Genomic DNA, 8272 nt, shown 5'->3' on the forward strand with positions numbered 1-8272 from the left:
CATATTCCAGCGTCAGAACTGCATGTTATAATTAAGCCATGGCCATTTAGAGGTTGGGCTCTAGATCTTATTGGACAGATTCACCCACCGTCTTCTAAAGGTCATAAGTTCATTTTGGTTGGTGTGGATTATTTCTCTAAATGGGTAGAGGCTATCCCTCTAAGGGAGGTGACTCACAATGAAATAATAGATTTTATTGAGGAGCATATTGTGCATAGGTTTGGAATTCCTCAGTCTATTACCACTTATCAAGGAACCATATTTATTGGGAAAAAGGTCATGGAATATGCCAAATCTAGGGATATAAAAATGCTTTCCTCTACACCATATTATGCCCAAGCCAATGGACAAGTGGAGGCAGTGAATAAAATTCTGATTGCATTAATTAAAAAACACATTGGAAGGCAGCCAAGAAATTGGCACCAAACTCTCAGTCAAGTTCTTTGGGCTTACCAAAATTCTCCAAGAGGATCTACTAGAACCACCCCGTATAAGTTAGTTTACGGTCATGATGCAGTGTTGCCAATTGATATTAATCTGCAAAGTATAAGGGTGGCTAGACAAGATGAGATACCAATAGTGGATTATTGGAATTCTTTGTATGACGAGCTTAATGAACTAGATGACAAAAGGTTAAGAGCTTTAGAGCGGGTGATTCGACAAAAAGAGATTATGTCAAAATCATACAACCGCCGTGTTAAAGCAAAGACATTTGCAGTTGGAGATTTAGTGTGGAAAACCTATAGAAAGAAAGTCGAAAACTTATGGTAAGTAGTCTCCAACTTGGGAAGGACCTTATGTAGTTGACAAAGTTTACCCTGGAAATGCCTATAAGATTATTGAAATCGGATCAGGAAGAAGAATTCCTTCAATAAATGGAAAATATTTAAAAGTATATAGGCCAGGCATACATGAGATAAACATTTCACATGTTTAAGGATACAAAAATATCCAGTTGAAGTGTCAAAGGAAAAAGTAAAGAACTAATTAATATTTGCAATTCAGTTTGTAAAAGCTAACATGTCCTTGTGATTTCTTTGAATTGCAAAGTCTACTGACAGTGTAAAGCATTAAGCTTATGAGACAAATATGTGTCCAAAGCATCAGGTTTAAAATCTTGGACAAAAATAATCTCTCATTGACATTTGGGTATGTTCTTCATAAATACAAGAGCCTAATTGACTTAGAAATTCTGTTGAGTCTATTAGCGCTTGGAGTCAAAACTATTGGAATGTTAGTGTGGAGATTTTTTAGGATTAGAAATTTTATCAAATTTAATTGACACCTAGAGTTTAACATATGAAAGAAACAACTTCACGAAGTTAAGATTCTGTTACTTCTGAAGTTAGGAAAATTGTGTCAATTAAAACGATGAAAGTGTGTGTCAAAAAACTCTTAACTGAAATATTAAAGGTCAAAATAAAGGTCAATTGATATTTGATACACATTTAATGTGCCGAAATTAGAACAGATATCATTTGACACACTTAAAAATTTCATACAAAAGAATAGACCCCATTGACAGTTCAACTATTAATGTAAAAAATTTTATAGACTTAGAAATTCTGTTAAGTCTATTACTAGTAGGCATTTAATCTGTCAAGCGGATGTGTCTAAAATGTCAATTGACTCTCAATATCAAAAATAAAAAAAATGTCAATAAACAACTAAGTTTTCTCACTTTCAATCATTGTATATCTTCAAGTGAGAAATCTTGGGGGCATCTTGTTAGACAAAATATTATTTTCATAAGAAAATTATAAAAATAAATAATTAGTTGTTTGGTAATATTCCTATATATAATATTTATATCTATTTTAAATTAAGTTAGATCATTTGATAGTTGGTTATTTATTTAAATTTTGAAATTAACAGTAAGCAAGAAGTGCGGGAACAGCTACAAGAAATTCAAATTTCCTGCAAGTGGTGTACAAAGAGTAACTGCCCATTGAGATTAGGATAGTCTATAAATAGAGCTTTAGGAACACGTTGTAATCAGTTCAGTTCTTCTTGGAAAACACTTAGAGACCCAAAACGCTCTCAGCCCCTTGGCATCACAAAGTAAAATTGGGAATCTTAAGTAATTCCTCTGAACTCAAACACTTGTACTTTGCTTTCTTTCAGTTTTTATTAATAAAATTTCTTTACTTTTACGTCTTTTTCTCTTTTACGTTCATGTTTCTTCTTTCATCTTCTTTTTAATTTCCTGTTTATTTTAATTTCTGCATTTTACTTTGCCTCCGGCACCTTGTATGTTTTCCTTTTTATCTTTAATTTTACTTTCGAAACTACAATTGAGACTTTGAGACACCCATAAAAAGAGTCGTTTCCGCTCCTTGAATTAAGATTGTGAAACAAAACTCGAAAATTGTTAATTTATTTGTTGTTAACAATGGAACAAAAATTTGAATAAAACAATTCATTACAAAGAATCAAGATTTATGCGGAAACATTGATAAAACCCAAATTATTGAATTATATTTGAATTTATTTTTAGATTTTTACTCAAGTTTTTTCGTTTTATATATAATTTCATATAGTTTCGTATTTTATCCTCGAATTGTTATAGTTGATGAACTATATAAATTTGGATGATTATATGGTGCTGATGGTAAGATTCCTTTTAGATGCTAATGATGCATGTCATGTGCTCAAAAGTAATGTGTGTTCTCAAATATTAGTGTGTCTTGTTAGCCATTGCAGATAGAGTCAGTAGTTTGCAGGACTGGGTCCTATAGTTCATATAATTTATCTCATGAATGATCCGTGATGAGAGATGATTAGAAGATTATTAAGAGTTGGTAAATATTTGAATATAAATATTAACTAATATTAGAATATATTATTTTAATATAAAGCTGGTGGGCTGTGAATAATTGTAGGATGGGCCTAAGAGGGTGCTATTGAGGTAGGCTATGTGAATGTGATGAATTTGTGGGCTCTTGGTAGTGCAGTAGGATATATATACGAATATTTTATGGTAGAAGAAAGGGCTTCTGTCTGTGTCCTGTTTTCAGGTTGATAGTCCTGTATTAAAAAAAAATTGAAGATTTGAATTCCAGAAAGAATCGTCCTGGAGGGTTGTGAGAAATTGTAGAAGGTATTGGTCTACATCAAGAAGAGAGGTCTAGATTAAGCCGCTCTTGGAATTATTGAGGACGGGTTGGTCGTTTATTTGCGGAGGTGGGCAGATGGTTCCCGGAGCAGACTTTTGGATAGGTGTCGATGAAAATGGATTAAGGGAAGCCGAAAAATTTACGAGGTACAATTCCGTATTCTACATATTCGTACGTGCGATTTTGTGTTGCTGCTTTTGTTAAGTATAAGGGAGATAGAACATGTTATAAATTTGAGTTGGTGAAGTTTCATTTGTTGGCTGGAGAAAACCCGACCTAATGGTGGGTAGTATGATAGGGGGTTTAGAGTTTTTAATTTAGAGTTTATTTCTAAATACATCTATGGATCTGTTAATTGGAATATCAATTTGTGTTAGGTGGTTAATGTTTAGTATAATTTCTACAGATGGAAGGAAACCTGAGCGAGGGTGTTGGCGAATGTGCAAGAGCCCAAAGCGATCCGGTTCAGGGGAAACGGACGAGGAATTAAGTGGTAGGGATTGCATGTTACGAGCAAATGGGTGAGTATGAAGATAATGTAGGGTTGAGTGTGGATGATATACATAAGAAATGTTGGGACAACATAGATGGTGCTTATGAGTTTTACAGGAAGTATGGAAGATTTCATGGATTTGGCATACGGAAAGCCGATTCAGGAAAGGACTGTGACAGAAATGTGGTTAGATATAGGTTTTTCTACAATAGGGAAGAAAGGCACGGAAGACACTATGACAGAATTGATCAAATGAGAGTACACAAACTAGAGACCAAAGCTAATTGCAGAGGGAAGTTGTCAATATATTTTGAGAAAATCGAGCAGATTTGGAAAGTTAGGAAAGTAATTCTAGAGCACAATCATGAATTGACTCCTGTCAGCATGGCTCATATGATTGCAAATCATCGTGAGATTTCAGAAGCAGCAAAAGCTACGACAGATGGGATTCATGCGCATGGGATTGCAACATAAAAAATCCTCGGATATATGGCAGATTTGGCTGGTGGGTACTCCTCGGTTAGATTCTTGAAGAAGGATGTGTACAATTATGCTGGCGAAATACGGTACGACAAGATAGCAGATGGTGATGCGAGCGCGGCTATTGTGTACTTAAAAGGAAAGTCTAGATCTGATCCGATGTCTCGACAGCCAAATATAATCTTACGAGTGATGGAAGATTGGCCAATTTGATTTGGGATTATGGAAGCAGTAGAGTTAATTACCCATACTTTGGAAATGTATTGTGTAAACCCGAGTAATTAATAAATAATTAATCAATAAATTAATTATTATTTTAAGAAATTAGAAAATTAAATTTTATAATTTTATGAAGTAAAAATAATTAAAATATAAATTTTGACACTAATTTTAGAGATTTTAGTTTAAAATTGGACCAACGGATCGAACTGAATCCAAACCGGACCCAAAACCCACTTATATAAGCTTAATTATGAACCCAATTGCCTATTGCTTCAGTGAAAGCACGCAGAAGAGGGAAAATCACGTTGAAAGCTAACCCTGACGTCTCCAAAGATTCAATCGTCCGTAACTTTCAATCTAGAGTTCTGATTGACGAGTCGTCAGTGGCCATGTGTTCGTCTCAGAATTCTCTACAAACCCACTAAACAATTTGGTAAGGGAATCATGTTTTCTCACCCAGTTCTCCCCTCTTCAATTCGTGATTTTGAGTTTTAGTATTGAGAGATTTTGTGGTTTTGATGGTTTAGGGGTACTCTAGCGGTGGATAATCACCGGATTTTGTCCATATGACACGTGGGTAACGGTAAAGAAACCCTAACCCTTGTGAATTGGTGATTTAGTGAGCTCAATGTTGATTATTGTGATATTTTATGAATTAGATCGTGTATCTTGTTGAATTAGAGTTAAATTGGTGGACATTGGAAGCTTGGAATTGAATCCTAGGAGCTGAAAATTCAATTGGTGAGGAGTTAGAGCTTTGGAGCTTGAGGAACGGTGAATAATTGAGGTGTTCCGGGCTTAGGAAGGAATAGGCCAAGGTATGGTTTTGGTTTCTTGTAGATAATATATAATGTTTCGTGAAAACAAAGGCTAGATGACCATAGGATAAGTTGCATGCTATATGTATGTATGTATGTATGTATGTATGTATTTGTGGATGATTGAGTGGTTTAGATGAGACCCGAGAAGGGTGGCAAGGTCCGAGTTTTAGCGGAGGTACTGCCAAAATTTTATGAGAATTTTTGGGAAGTTTTGTATTAGTTAATTTGGATGAAAGAATAGTTTATCTGATTAAGATTGAATGAATGTATGTTTGTGATACCTGGGCAGTAGCAAAGATTGTAGTTCGTCCTGTTTGCTCCGGGTCAATGTTTGAGATACCTGGGCAGTAGCAAGGATTGTGGTTCGTCCCGCTTGCTCCAAGTTAAGCTTATAATATAAACACCCATGTAGGTAGTAGCAGTAGTAGTGGTTATTCCACTTGCTCCGGGTTGAGCGGGTAGTAGCAAGAGAGGGTTGTGTCTCAGCCCCGCTTGCTCTGCATAGGGTGTTTCTGTCCATGGTTAGCTACCAGGACATGTCGGGGTTGGCTATATAATCGACAAATGATATCATCAGCCATATGGCAGGCATACATCATATGCATATGTGTGTTTTGTTTGATTGTGCATTAATTGAGCTTGCCTATGTGACTATTATGCTTACCTGCTATATTTGTCACCTGCTGTATCTGTATCCTACTTGTGTTTGCTTTGTTTGTATTGCTTGTCTATGCATCGAAGTTTTGGAGGATTAGAGGAAGGTGGGAATTAGGGCTTAAGTTAGAAAGGAATTAGAAATAAGAACCTTAGATAACCTACCCTGTTTATGGTTTTCAATTTATAAACTTTAAGATTTATATCTGAGTGTCAAAGTTTTAGGATTGCCTCTAACTTTTCCGGAACCTTATATCTTATGTACGTGGGCACCTTTACCATACTGAGAACCCCCGGTTCTCATTCCATACATATATTGTGATTTTCAAATACAGGTCAGGAGGTACCTCACTGAGCATTCTGGAGACTCTGTAGAAGCGAAGAACTCTGGGGACTTAGAGTTGTACTTTATCATGTTTATATATGTATATAGATTCTCCATCTTGTATTTTATGCTTGTCTCTCTTAGAGGTTGCCTTGGAGAAACAGGTTGTCAGTTTTACGAGTCTGGAGTATTTTGGGTTATATATTAGGCCTTTAATTCCCTCAAGGATAGTTCAGACCTTGATATTGTATTTTGGAATTCTAATCTATGTTTATGGTCTTTTAGCTTTGCTTTTGATCTTGCTTATCCGTCTACGCTTATCTTTCGTGACCGACGCAATTTCTGTTTTGATTTTGCTTAACTTCTTTTTCAAGGCTCATAGTTATAACTTCTTTTAACTATATCTATGTACGTATTTCTATTTTAGAGGTCGTAACGCCTCACCACCTTTGATTTACGTTCTATGCATAAAGCTCTGTGTGGTAGGGTGTTGCATATTGGCATTTGACTCGACGTATAGGAAAAACAAGTATAAGAGGCCAGTTGTATTTTTTCTGGATCAAATAATCATAAGCAAACCACGATATTTAGATTCGAGTTTTTACTTTATGAAAGTGTGCATCTTATTATTAGATGCTACAAAATATTTTAGAAGTCATGTGTAATAAGGTCCCTAAAGTGGTTGTGATTGATGGCGATAAAACAATGATCCAGGCCGTGAAGGATGTCTTCCCGAATGTGACCCATTGTCTATGTGTGTGGCATATTGAAAAAATGTGACCTCAAATGTGATAAATGAAGAGCTACATTGCCTTTTTCGTAAATGGTCATATGTTGACATCAAAATTGAACAATTTGAGATGGAGTGGGAGGTGGCTGTTATCGAATACAGTTTGCAGCAGAAGCAATACGCAAAACAAATGTATGAGAAAATAAAAATGTGGACAAGTGCTTACCTGTGGGATAAGTTTTATGTAGTTTTTCGCACCACGTCTAGGTGTGAGGGAATTAATTCCTTTATCAACAGAATTTTCAAGTCAACAGACACTATCCTTGAGTTAGTAACAAACCTAGAGCTAGTCCTCCATGAGTACAAGAACAAAGAGATGCTTTTCCATTTCAATTCCATGAACAAGTACCCTGTGATGACAACATGTTTGAGGTCCATTGAGATGAACATAGCCATGATGTACACTAGGGAGGTGTTTAACGATGTCAAGAAAGAAATAGAGGGCACAGAGGCGGTTAATCTATTGGGTAAAAGGAGATGTTTGAAAACCATGGTATACACAATGGAAGAATAAGAAAATCCCGATGTCCACATAATGGCATCATTTGATAGGTCATCTGGTAAACTTGACTGCCAATGTTGCTTTTGGAAAAAGAATGGGTATTTATGTCGGCACATGTTTTTCATCATAAAGGCGGAGAATCCCGTATCACTTAGTACTTAAAAGATGGAGAAAGAATGGAAGTCTCCAAACTAATAGGTCAAAAACTAGCAGGATGTCAGCGAGAGAGGATTCCTCCTTTGTCATGGTGCACTCCATATTGCATCTCAATGGTTGTACTTTCTTGGAGCTCATAACTTATCCATGTTCAGGAAGGCTATGTGCGGACTAGTTAGTATTTGTGGTGATCTCAAAATGGATTACAAGAAAATTGTCCATGTAGGGAAACCACAGAAAGAGGGTAACAAGGGTGTAATATGAGATCCAGTCATCGCAAAGTCAAAAGGTGCCCAAGGATGCCGAAGCCATGCCGGGTAGAGAAGAAACGACGTTGTAGGTCATGCAAGAAATTAGGTCACACGAAGAAAAATTGTCCTAAAATGAAGGAGGCTAAGATGGAAGACCTATAAAATTCTAATTACAGCAAGCAAAAGGTAACATCTAAAAATGTGCGCTAACATTAATTTATTTTGCTAGTATATTAGTTTTTATGGTTATGTTTCTGTAGTTTAAAGTTGGGATAATTTAGAGTCATTTGAGTAGTAATGGTTGGTCTTAATGGTTAATAACGCGGGGGCCGTGAAGGTCCCACAAATACAAAGCGACAACGACTTAGTCCTGTAGTCTTGAACTCGCATTTAGCTGAATCCACAAATGGTGGCAAATTCATACATCTGACTGTGCTGAAAAATGACCAAGACCTGGAGACA

Source organism: Arachis ipaensis, chromosome B1, assembly GCF_059453495.1.
Source record: "Arachis ipaensis isolate K30076 ecotype BB chromosome B1, ASM5945349v1, whole genome shotgun sequence".
Classification (NCBI taxonomy): Eukaryota; Viridiplantae; Streptophyta; class Magnoliopsida; order Fabales; family Fabaceae; genus Arachis; species Arachis ipaensis.